Raw genomic sequence first — 13,151 nt, 5'->3', positions numbered from 1 at the left:
TCTGTAGTCTCAGGCCAGGGAACATTTTCCATTTCATAACTCATTCCCCAGATGTATGATCATACCTCATATACACAGAAAACAGAACAATAAGCCCTTAAATATGCTTGTGGGCAGTTTTTCACAAGGGCAAGTTTACGAGATAGCGTGTCTGCTTAAAGAATTATTCCCTTGCTTTCACTATTTGTTCTCAAATTGTCCATTTCCCATAAAATTAAAATGCGTGAAGATATCCCTCACATGGTCAGTTTGTTGGGAAATCCTTTTTTCTGTGTTTTGACACTGAGTTTTCACAAGCTTAAACTTAAAGTGGGCTTTAATATTTTTTTCTCCATAAGCAATTTTTGCTGGTGGGAAATTTACTAGAAGGCTTTCTATCTGTTGCTTCTGTGTTACAGCTAACTGTGTCCAAAGAAATAAAAAATTTGCCACCCCATAACTCCTTAAGTTAATGCTATAAAGTGAGTAACTTTATCACAGTCCCATAGGGAGATTGTGGATTCATGTACAATGTAGGCATTCTGGGACTCTAGTAAATGTGTTTCTGGAAAGGATGCATATGAGAGAACCCAGATCCACACTGAGGGTTCTTAGGGCAGTCAGCATCTAGACTAGCAGAAACCACTCCTGTCAAGGAAGAAATATTTTCTAGATTAATTAAAAAAAATGCTTTCTTTAAGAAAACTTTTTTGTAACAGGGACCGATAAAATATCAAATCCAAGAAAATGCTATCTACCTAATGAGCTATACCTTTTGGAAAATATTGAATGTAATTAAGGATCAATCATTTTGCACAACCACATGGTTTCACTCACATAACATACAAAGTGAATGCTGACTCCCTTGAACTTTGCAACATGTTGATACTAAACTAACTTCATTTTCAGGAAGTAATTTGCAATAGCACTTTCTTCTCAACCATTGTTCATTACACACTGAAATGTTTTGAAAATGTATATACTCTTCCAAGTTATGGTTGGTATTTTTACATTTTAAAGTCCAAATGCCACATTTCAGTGAAGCTGTTTAATCATTTAAATGAGGAGTATATGTATGTTTTTATTAATAACTCAATGAATTGGAAGAACTGTGAATTAGAGCTCATTGGTGAATATTTGTGCTTGCCTAGTACCCCTTCCCTTTGGTAACAGCATCTAAAATATCCTTTGTGGATCCTTGCTTCTCTCAGTCCATGTGACCTTGCTCTCAGATATGAGTGGGCATATGATCTGGGCCTGTCCAACCAGAACATCCAGGCTACAAGGATTAGTTTAGGCTGGGCATATGATCCGGATAAAATCGATTAGAGGTATCCCAAAATTACAGGCAGCCTTCTGCCTGCACCAAAGGAGAACCTACTTTAGAATGGAGCAGTGGTTCTCTAAGTATAGTCCTTGGACCAGCAGTATCATAATCCAATGAATACTTGTGAGATATGCAAATTCTCAGGCTCTACCTCAGACATATTGAAACAAAAACTCTGGAAGTGAAACCCAACAATCTACTCACGCTGTTGACGTTTTTGACAGCTTGACTTTATTCACTAGGCTCTCTGTGCTTACAATGTATTACCCTCTTGATGTATGTTTGCGTTTGTTTCTCTCTTCAAGGACTATTCGAAAGTTTTCTCTTCCATGAAGTCATTCTTCGTTGTGTTTTTTATTCATTATCTTTTTTGAATTTCCTTTCACTTTATGTGTGCCACTTCCAAGCATTTAAAATGGGTCAGTCTGCATTATTGTTATTTATGTGCATATCTCATTTACCCTATTAGCTTAAAACTACTCAAAGAACAAAAGACAGGCTCATCCATAATTGTATCTCCAAATGTATGTGTTAGTGAAGGAATACATGAATATATATCCAGAGTTTAAAAGAAATTAAGGTGGATGGATGAATTCAAAGAGCTCGAACTTCTCATTGATGATGTCATCACTTCATCACTGAGGAAGTAAAAACGCCAATTATTCCCACATTGGTCCATGGAGTTAACGCAATCCAAATAATCGCAGCAGATTTATGTGTGTGTGTGCAAACTGACCAGTGTGCTTGGTGTGTTCACTCTGAAAATTCATCAAACTGTACACATTAGATTTGTGGACTTCTCTACATATATATTTCAGTATTCTTTAAATCTAAAATATATATACTTCTGAGAAAGAAGGTATTTTATTTCATTCATAATAAATTTTCTCTATTAGTACTTTTTTTCCCAAATACCTGAGAACATGGTTTCAACTTTCTATAATCTTTATTGCAGCAGCTTTTAAATAAGGTGTGGAACATAGTCTTCTTTTCAGTCTTGCTCTAAAATGAGATTAGGTGAGATATGCTTTTTGGCATTTATGAATGGGAACCAAAGAAACTTTTAATACAAACATGTTCTGAAACAAGTCATTGACCTGTTGAAAGCTCATAAGACAGATGTTCCCATTTTATACAATACTTCTCCCATTTTCAAACCTGTTCATCCTATAAATTGTCAAATTTAACAACAAAGCATTTTGCAATCTGATGTCCTGGAAGAATTTTAATCGAATAAACAAGATAATTCTAATTTAAATAAATAAATTAGTCAAAATTTAGCCCAGATATCAGCTGAGGTTTCCTTGTGGTTTGAGATTTAGATCAAGCTGGCTCAAGTCCTCACAGCTACTGTTATGGAATATCCAATGTCCTTAGCAAAGTTTCTATGAATTTTCTGAGGAATTGCGTTTTCACCCTGATTTCATGCTTTCTTTGGCCCAATCTCTTTGGTGTCTTGAATGCTGTAACAGTTCTCTTTTATTCAGTCTGCATTTTCCAATCTCCTTGTTAGCTGCATTAATTTGCATCCAAATAATGTATTCATTTTATTTTTAATGATTAACTATGATCTCTTATTAAAATTTGTCTTGAATTATGAAATTATCTAAACCTGTCTCTTTACTATTTTTCCTCCTAAAGGATATAGAGGCTCAATCTGGGTCACTCAGATAATTAGATGCCCTAAAATAATAAAGGCCGTGTTAAGGGTTACTGTATTTTCCATCTCTACCCAGCATTTCTAAGGAAGATCAATAATCACGAGACATATTCTCTAACTATATATGTTCCTCTTCAAAATATCACATTCTGAGTATCATTTATGATTTAGAATGGAAGTAAACACCATTGAGGATGAGAACAAAACCCCAGTTCCTTTCACATTCAGTACCTCACATAATTATCATGTTCACATAACTAGTGTATTTATCAGAGCTAGGATTTTTAAATCTACCTTTTAATTGTTATCTCAGATAATTTGGATTTTTAATTGAATCTCTAACATAAATTTTTTATAATGAAATATATCAATAATCTGGTTAAAATTTTGTCCAAACACCAAAGAAAAATTCATAAGAATACTCAGGTTAATTGTTCATCTCCAGGTATGATGTCATTCTAAAACCAAAGGTCTTTCAGGGTGGTCTCCTCCAGAAAGTGGAGGACATCAAAACTGACACATAGGACAGCTTAACCACCTCCCCAGAAAATGGAGTTTTCTACAAATGTTTTAATTTCCTCTTCTTTGTTTTAACGATAGTTGAGCAAATATGAAAACATTTAAAATATGAAAATAAGTAAAATCAATTAAGTGGTCAAATGTTCTAGTTGACTTTTTTATATTATTATTTTTCCAAACTGTCCATGTCTGAATTTCTTAGCAATTGCATTTATTATACATGTAGTTAGTAAATTCATCCTAAGGTATAGAAAAATATGAGAAAACACTGCAGCTCACAGAACAATATGTTCTGGACTTTAAGAATAAATATGACCATTTGCTTGATCACTTTATAATCTCCCTATGTATACCAGTGTATCCAACAGACTCTTCATTCTTGCTGGATTCCTCTTGGAAGGGATCTCCTGATAATGATGTCTTAAAAGTTGAGATCCATCTGATTCCTCTCACTCTTCCCTCCTCTTCCTCCTCCTCCTCCTCCTTTTTCTTTGACTTTTCTAATCTACTCCAGGATAAACTGGGACTAGTAATTAGCAGATTTTGTTTAACTCAGCTTTCTCAAGCAATGACCTAACAAAATACAGACACAGAGAACACTGATCAGAATATTCCAAAACCATTCACTCACCTTTAGGTATTTGTTTATCACTAGTGTTGAACAAATTCAGACAGGTTCTCCAAGATCTGGTGTTTGGGAAACCCCACAGCAGCTACAGAAGATGAAACATGCAGTTACAATAACACATACAAAGAACCCAACTGCTATAGAAACACTGACCTAATACATACCTTATGTAGCTCCATATAATTGAGGTTTTTTCCCTTTATTCAGTTGAATACTTTTTAAAAACAACAACAGCAGCAACAGCAAGAATAGCAGCTTTATATTGGTTACACAGAGACATTCGAAAATATAAGTGTGTGGAAAGTTGAAATACAAAGGGATGGAAAGCTACAGCAAAGAGTAGCAAAAAGGAAGCTGGCAGAGCTTTGTTAAAATTTAACTAAATAGGCTTTCAGGCACAATCTTTATTTAAAATAAAAAGGGCCACAGCATAATGATATTTTTTTCCAATTTCCTAGGAATATATAATAATTATAAATGTATTTGCACTTAATAATATGGATTGAAAGTATAGAAGCCAAAATTCAATAAAACTAAAAGAAGAGATAAACAAATCCACAATAACAGTGAAAATTTTTACTAAATATTTGCTAGAATATGCAAACAATTAATAAAGATATAGAAGTTTGAACAAAATATTTTTAAAATATATCTCCTGGATCCATATAGAATGCTACCCATCAAAAATACAGTATAGCATTATTTTCAGGCACACAGGTAAGAAACATTTGCAATTATTTACCAAAAATAATAACCATATGGTAGACAATAAAAAGTCTTAAAAAATGCCAAAATATTGAAATGATACAAATTTTCTCTGACCATAATTCATTATATTTGAAATCATAAGCAAAAATATAATTAGAAAATGCCTATAATTATTGAATATAGAAAGTAGTTTTCTAAATAGCCTACACAGCAAAAAAGACATCATAGAAGAAAATAATAAAATTTTGAAATAAATGACAATAAAATACTACATACCAAAACTTGTTCAATGTACCGAAGCAGTACGTAAAGGAACATTTATGTTTTTAAATGCATGTACTAGAAAAAATGAGAGGCTAACACTAAGGCACTAAGCATCTATCTGAATATATTATAGAATGGACAAAATAAAATGAAAAAAAAGTGAAGAAAGTAATAACATAAGAGCATAAATTAATGAAATAGAAAATAAGGCAAAGAGAATCAAGAGAAGAAAAGCTGTTTCTTAGAACACAAAAAATTGATAAATCTCTGGTAAGACTTATAGAGAAATTTTTAAAAATAAAGAGACAAGTCAGAAATAACCAGTGTCAGGATATCGGACATTTAAAAGATAATGAGAGAATGTTATAAACAACTATAGGCTAACAAATTTGAAATGGACAAATCACTAGAAAAACACAACTAACAAAACTGAAATCAAACAGAAAACCTGAATAATCCTATAAATCCTTTAATTAATCATTCTACTATTTTGTTTTCTAACTCTTCTCTTTAAATTCTTTTCTAACTGTTACGCATTTTTTCAGTCATACTCATAAGCAAAATATGTGTATCTACGAACACAGTCTATGTAGTTTGACATTTAATGAAAAGAAAGAGTAAAGACTAAAGAAACCCATGAAAAGAATACAAATGATACCATAATCAATAAAGGAAATGACGTCATGAGAGGCATGTTGCACAATATTTTTATTGCTTTGAATTTGTAAACTGTGAGCCATCAAATGGAAAACTTGCCCCAAAATGCATGAACTATGAAACTTTGTATGAGTGGCTCTCATGTGATGGTGCCCATCTGTTCCTGAAGCAAAGGAATTCTTAAGAATCCTTTTAAATAATAAGAATACTTTGCATGACAAATAGGGGTAGTAAATGAAACTCCTTGTAAAGTTGAGCTCCTATAACCTGACTTATCTAAACTCAAGTTATAAATCTACATATTTTATATGAATGCAGAAGCGTGTACAAGAGTACTTTACAGCCATCTTTACCTTGTTATTTGTGTTAACGTAGTGGGGTTGCAGGATACAGTTGTACAGAAAGAAGAGGGGGAAGAGGGAAGTAAGTTAAAGAAAAAAATAGGGCCAGCCCCGTGGCTTAGCAGTTAAGTGCGCGCGCTCCACTGCTGGCGGCTCGGGTTCGGATCCGGGGTGCGCACCGACGCACCGCTTCTCTGGCCATGCTGAGGCTGCGTCCCACATACAGCAACTAGAAGGATGTGCAACTATGACGTACAACTATCTACTGGGGTTTTGGGGAAAAAATAAATAAATAAATAAAATTAAAAAAAAAATTAAAGAAAAAAATAAACTTTAAAAATAGTCAACCACGTATGACACAATCTAATTCATGTAAAATAATACATATGCATAAATTAATTTAAAAATACAATTTGATATATGATATACACTTAGCGAAGAACAAAAAGTTTTATAGTAGTTTATAGAATATTATTATGAATATATAAATAAAAAAACAAATTATCTACACATGTAGATAAGTTTTATAAGAGCAAGAGGAAAGTTCTGAGAAGATACACAACTACCTATTAGCACTGGATTGATCAGAGATGGGAAATTGAAAGGGGGGATCAGATAGAAGACGATTAAGCTGTGTCATCTATGTTTATTTTCTTTTTTAAAATTTTGTATTTTTCTCACTTAATACAAAAAAAAATCACATGTTAATTTAATCATGGCATGTTATGTCGTATTTTTCATGTTAAATGTCATATAAATAATTATTTTAAAAAAAGAATAGTCTTTAGAATCAGACAGAACTGAATTTGACACTTAGTTATGTCCTTTGGCAAGTAACTAACGTCTTTGTGTCTCAGTTTCCTCTACAGTAAAATGAGCCCAAGAGTAGCAACCATGTTAGATTGCAGAGGAGTTAAAAGACATGGTGTGTGAAAATCATATAAAATAGAGCATGGCACCTAGTAACCAACCACTAATTGGTAGCAAATTTTATTCTTGTTGTATAGAGGAGAAAACACCTGAAGGTCAGTTAATCAATTGGGATCTTGGAGGCAACCCTCATTCTAATTCTCAGACCATATACTGATCACTGTAAGAAATGAAACAAAGACGGAAGCCAAAAAAATTCCATTTATCACAGATAAAACCAAGTTACATAATTTTTCATGAGACCCAAATAAATAAAACAAAGGAGACTACCCCAGACTGAACCCTGGGGCAGCCCACCATTGGGAATTTTGTCTTCAGATTCAACACAACTATTTAGGTTATTGGTCTGAATGGAGAAAGAAGCAGGAAAGCAATCAAATCCCATACAATGGACTTCTGAGAGCTTAACTCATCTCGTTGAGAATTGGGCACCAGTTTTGGCACCGATCAGCCAAGTAACTCCAATCAACTAGATAACTCCAGGGTAGAAATAGAGGTGGGATGGAGTCAACAGTGTGTTTAGGGAAAATCCTTCCTCAAGAAAACCAGAGGTGGAGAAAGGATGTTCTCTTTTAACATTATGCAGTAGTTTTCAAGCACTGTATTACAAAAACTCTCTTATCAAAATTAATCGTAAGGCAAATCTCAATACTTAAAACTACTTTACTTAAACGAATAGCTGAGGAGGAGATGAGTGCCTTAAAAGTTTTTTCTGGGTCACAAATCTCATTAATCCATGCTAATTAATCAATTACAGTTCCCACTTCATTTTTCCAAAAATAATGCTTATACTAAAAAAAAGTAAACAGAAAGTTTGTAAAATGCAAATAGCACATATTTTTAATTATTGAACTTATTCAATATATTTGAATTTTCCCTTATTTTGATTAATAAATATTAAACAATCTTATTCTGAAAACTGTAGTGAAAGTGCATTCCAATTAAAGTTAACAGACAACACTCTGGTTATTTTTATTACATCACTTATTGCCCCATAATATTGGCTTTCCAGGCAGAGATTTTGTCATTTATTTTGATGTAATATAACCCATAGTAGAAACTGGACAATTGGGTGCATATGGTTACAATCTTATGCATGTGTGAAAAAATCATTTTTCCTTTATTTCATACACTAAGAATCATCCATTAACTTAAAAGAAAGGTTGTCAGGGAAAAAGAATATAGCTTCACCAAAGGAAAATTTATAATAAATTTAAAAAAATAGCCTATTAAAAAACAGAAACTTTTCTTCTATTTAGTTTAATAATTTGTAGATATGCAAAATTTATCTATAAAATTATTCAAACTCATGCTTAGGATTCTATGATGTATATTCTAATTTAATATGTTGCCTCGGTTTCAAATTTACCCTGGGAAAAGCATCCTATGTGCAGGAATGTCTTTGCAAAGCCATAAAAATGGATTGTATAAAAATAATTATTTCTAGTGATATCTGTTCTCAATATTAACAAGACAATGGTTAACAGGTTCTTGGAATTTTTTCTAATATATTATTTTCTAATAGATTATTCTTAGAATCATTATATTGGCTATATTGGCTTAAAAATCCATCTAAAGTTGGTCATTGTCATATAGTGACTGTTTCAGCCCTTGTAGGTAAAACCATGTATGTATGCATGTATATATAAACAGGTGTTATATACACACACACATGTATATGTCAAGATTTATATATATCGAGAGGGAGAGACATTGTGTATGGAAACTCAGGTAACAAGGATGATCAAGAAATTTTTTTCTTTTGGTATTTGACATGCACAAAGATAAAGGACAATCCTGATAGATTGAACTGCACATGATAAGACTGTCAGTGTGGACATGGAAAGCCAAAGTGGGGTTCTAGCCAGGAGCCACCATGTAGAGCTCTGGAGTTTGGTCTTCGATATGCATAAGGATGACTGAGAGGATGGGGAGACCTACGTCTTACATTAGAATACACAAATGCAAGTATCTAATGGATATCACTTAAGCTATGTTTATATGATGAAATTAAGTGAATAATTCCAGAGAAAATATATAGTAAAGGCAAATGTGGCTAAACAGACTAGATATTCAAAAATAGATCGTTTGTGTAGTTAAGGTGGTAATATTAAATTTTAGACCATTTAATTTGATCCCAGTGAAGTATTTGGTTGTAATGGAATATATCATTTTTCTTGCTGAAAAGGAATGATTTTAGGATGAAATGATTCATGGTGGCTACATTTAAACTGATGTGAATTAAAATCCAGAATGGAATTTCTTATGTTTAAGAGTTCCTACATTAAACCGTTTTTAATATTACTTGAATTTCCCCAAAACAATGATATTTTAACATTGTGTGTACAACCTTTGATAAATGATAATTTTTGTTGTATTGTTGTCTTTTGGCAACTATTGTATCCAGCACAGAATTAAAGGGAGTATCCACAGGTCTATAACATTTCTTTCTAGGATATGCTATCTACTTCATATAAAGAAATAAATGCAGTAATTTACCTTCTATACCCTCCACCTGAAGTTCTGAGAGCTTCCAGAAAAATTCACACTACTCTCCAGATTGTTGTCAACACAGATGCATTTAAACTTAAATTTAAAAGGCGTCCTAAAGAATTGGCCTAACTCTTCCTATAGGAAGAAGAAAATGGTAATCTGCTCATTCTCAAGAGTTCTCGGGTTTGTGCCCTCGATGGCAGTCTCCATTTTTCTGTGTGCAGGAGGAAGGAAGGAATCTTCTCATTGCGCTGAGCATATGTGAATAATTTCCCTATATCCTCAGGGCGGGGGACAGCAAGAGGTTATACTCCAGACATTTGCCTGAAGATTTTAGCCTTTAGTTCTAATCTAATCATTCCCTAGATATAGCACTTCATTTGGGGATATACAGGATAATAAAGATATAATTTTACTCCATAAGAATAGTTCAAATTCATTTCTGGTTAAACAGTTTGATGGAGATTTCCCTGAAAACCTCCCTCTTCTCACCCTTCCTCATAACTTTACAGCAGTCTGCTCTTCGTTATACATATCCCTAAGAAATGTTTAGTCGTAGGAAAAATACTTAACATTTTTTCCAAGGTAACAAAGAAAGCTGTAGAGAAACCTCACAACACGAAGTGGGCAAAAAGTCTGTGAATGTCAATCTTCTTGTGAAAGACAGTGCTTTGGGGGGCAATGCCTTGGATTAGTGGACGTTAGAGGAGGTAGTGGAATAGGAACCAGAAGCCCTTTGAAGCTATTGCCCTAAGCACACCAGCCCAGGGAAGGTGAGCCTTAGAAACGATGCTCACTGCGTGATTTTTTTCTTAATGGGAAATGAGGGTGTATGTGAATCCTAAATACTTGGTTTCTGTATGACAATAAAAACACAGACCTGCTCTGGCAGCAATTAAACTAGAATTCACAGCTTTTTTGTATCAGGTAGTGACCACCCAGTGCCAGTGGAGGCAGATGGAGTATAGTTTCTGATCAAAAATATGCAGTCTAGGGGCTGGCCGGGTGGCCTAGTAGTGGAGTTCACATGCTCCCTTCGGTGGCCTAGGGTTCGCAGGTTCGGATCCCGCGTGCAGACATGCGGACGGCTTGTCAAGCCATGCTGTGGCAGTGTCCCATATAAAGTAGAGGGAGATGAGCATGGATGTTAGCCCAAGGCTAATCTTCTTCACCAAAAAAAAATATATATATATGCACTCTGTTAAAAAACTTCTATAGTGTGAAAAAAAGTCCTCTCTCACTCTTAAGACTAATTTAAAGCACCTTTCAAAATTCATAAAAGAGGAAAAACGACACAAAGGATACTGATTAGTAAAGAAATCAGGGCAAATTGAATATAAGGATAAGAAAAGGAAAGAGGCAGCCAAGGGTGAAGCTTAGTACATGAAGTTTATCCTATAAATTTCTGCTACAGAATCGCAAGCAGTAAGCCATAAGTCTGACTATGACTATTCCAACAGTCAAGGCAAAGAGGGAGATGTGATCAGTTTTGTCTTTCACAACACACATAGAATAAAAAGAGTTACTCAGAACTACTCCCCAGCAGGACCCCCTGAGAGAGATTTGTTGTGGGAGTCTCAGGAAAAGAGCACAACACAAGTTGGCAAATGCATGCGCATCTGCAGGCTTGGCTCTGGCCCTGCAGGGAAGCTCTTGAACATCTGTTCTCTTGTCAGGAGAGAATCAGGGGAGGACACTGCCAAAGCTCTGTGTGTGTCACTGCACTCGGTTGGTTCTGAGAGAACAATCCCGTATTTGGTGTTATGGGGGCACTCAATCTCAAAGAGGCTGCTGAGAGAAACTGCACCACATCCATGTTGTTATTATGACAATATAAACTCCCAATCTTGAGTAAGTGATTCTTCAATAATTAATATTTCTACTGAATATTGTGCCTAGTATCTTGTGGTAGTGTAATATCTTTTTCTCAATGAATAAACAAATGTTCTATGCGACTTCTTTTTTCTGCTGCTACCCTGTGTGACCATTACAAAAAGAGGCAGCAAAATTAAATAAAATGAAAATTAAGAAATTAAAATAGAAAGTTTAATAATCAAGGAAGATATGTGTTTTCAAGAAAATAAAATGTAAAAAGAAAGGTAAATAATAAGGTAGTGGACAAAGAGGTCATGGAATAAATATAATAATGTAGAAGAAATATAACAAGATAAAGTTATATAAAGTAAAAAGAATACAAATTTTCCAAATTGAAGGTTTAAAGTAAAGGTATAAAACACAAGAAGTAAATAATCACGAAATTCAAAAGTTTTGATATTAAAAAAATAATAATATTTAAAAATTAACAATTCATGGTAATGAATTGAAATGATTTTAAAATACTGAACTACAAAGCAAGACTTGTTCTTAGTAAATATGAAAAAATAGGAAATGAGAAAAGGAATAGCAGGTGACATGAGTCTCTGGAATGTACTGACTCAAGATGAAGAGGCAGAACCATAAGAATCCCTGTTACTCTTGTCACTAAGTTAGTCTCCTGAGTGCCTTGTAGACCAAATGGTCCTTCAAAAGTAGACAATTATTTAACCAAAGGGAGAAGAAATTGCTTCTATTACCTCCGTCAAGGGCAAGTTATAACTTGCTGTTCTTCAAAGAGCTCTGATCAATAGCAAATTGTGATTTTTGCATTTGGAAAAAAGGGAATTAATACTTTTCATCTTGAGATGTTTCCTCAATACAAATCATCTTTTTTTCATTTGATTATATCATGTCTCCACAACTCTAACGTTCTTGAGTTATGGACACAGTAACTCATTGATTAATTGATTTTTTTTAGAACCACATCAGGCAATAATTGAATATTGATCTGAATCCATTTGCCATCAGAAGGAATTTTTCATCCTTTTTACGTTTTTAATTTTATGGGAAGAGGTGTGATTAGATCGAACATTGAATCTCAGATGTTAAAATTATATGAAAGACCTCAGAAATATTCACTGATACAGGACACTTAAAAGTAGATACTCCTTTTCTAATAAGTAGTAAATTTAAGAAACTTATCAATTTACACTCGCACTAAAATATTACATACAATGTTAAGAAAAATTTAGAGACATTTCATGAGTAGTAGATGTGATAGTCTCAGATATTTTTGTAATTCTTAATTCTAACACATTATTCTGTATGAATTAAATCTATTGTGATACAGATACATAATAAGGGAATAAGCTAAACTATTTGCGTGTATATAAAACTAAGGACAAATAAATAAAATTTTTTGGCATTAGAATGTGAAGATAGGCTAGGAATTTTGAGACCTTTTTCTCGAGTACTGTGTAGACAGTGTTTATCTTTGTTAACCACCATACCTCTAACTAATAAGTTTACCAAATGATCTATGTGCATGTTCTTGCCCTTGTTCAAACAAACAGGCTAGAGCTTGTGGTAACATGATGACCTTACAAGTACAAAATACACACTCCTCAGGCATATTTGAGACATTGTGATAAGCAGAGAGCTCAGCTTTGTGTAATCTGTCAACAAACTAATAAATTACTTTGGTCAACGGAGGAGGCACTTCCTCCCCATGACCATCTGCGCAGGGGAATAGGTTACTAATTAGGATTGCAACGAAACTGAAGGTTTTGACAAAATAAACCAAGGCTTAATACTTAAAGGTGAGGTCTA

Source organism: Diceros bicornis, chromosome 9 (genome assembly GCF_020826845.1).
Source record: "Diceros bicornis minor isolate mBicDic1 chromosome 9, mDicBic1.mat.cur, whole genome shotgun sequence".
Classification (NCBI taxonomy): domain Eukaryota; kingdom Metazoa; phylum Chordata; class Mammalia; order Perissodactyla; family Rhinocerotidae; genus Diceros; species Diceros bicornis.
The sequence above is the reverse complement of the archived record's forward strand: the minus strand, read 5'-3'. Positions refer to the sequence as shown.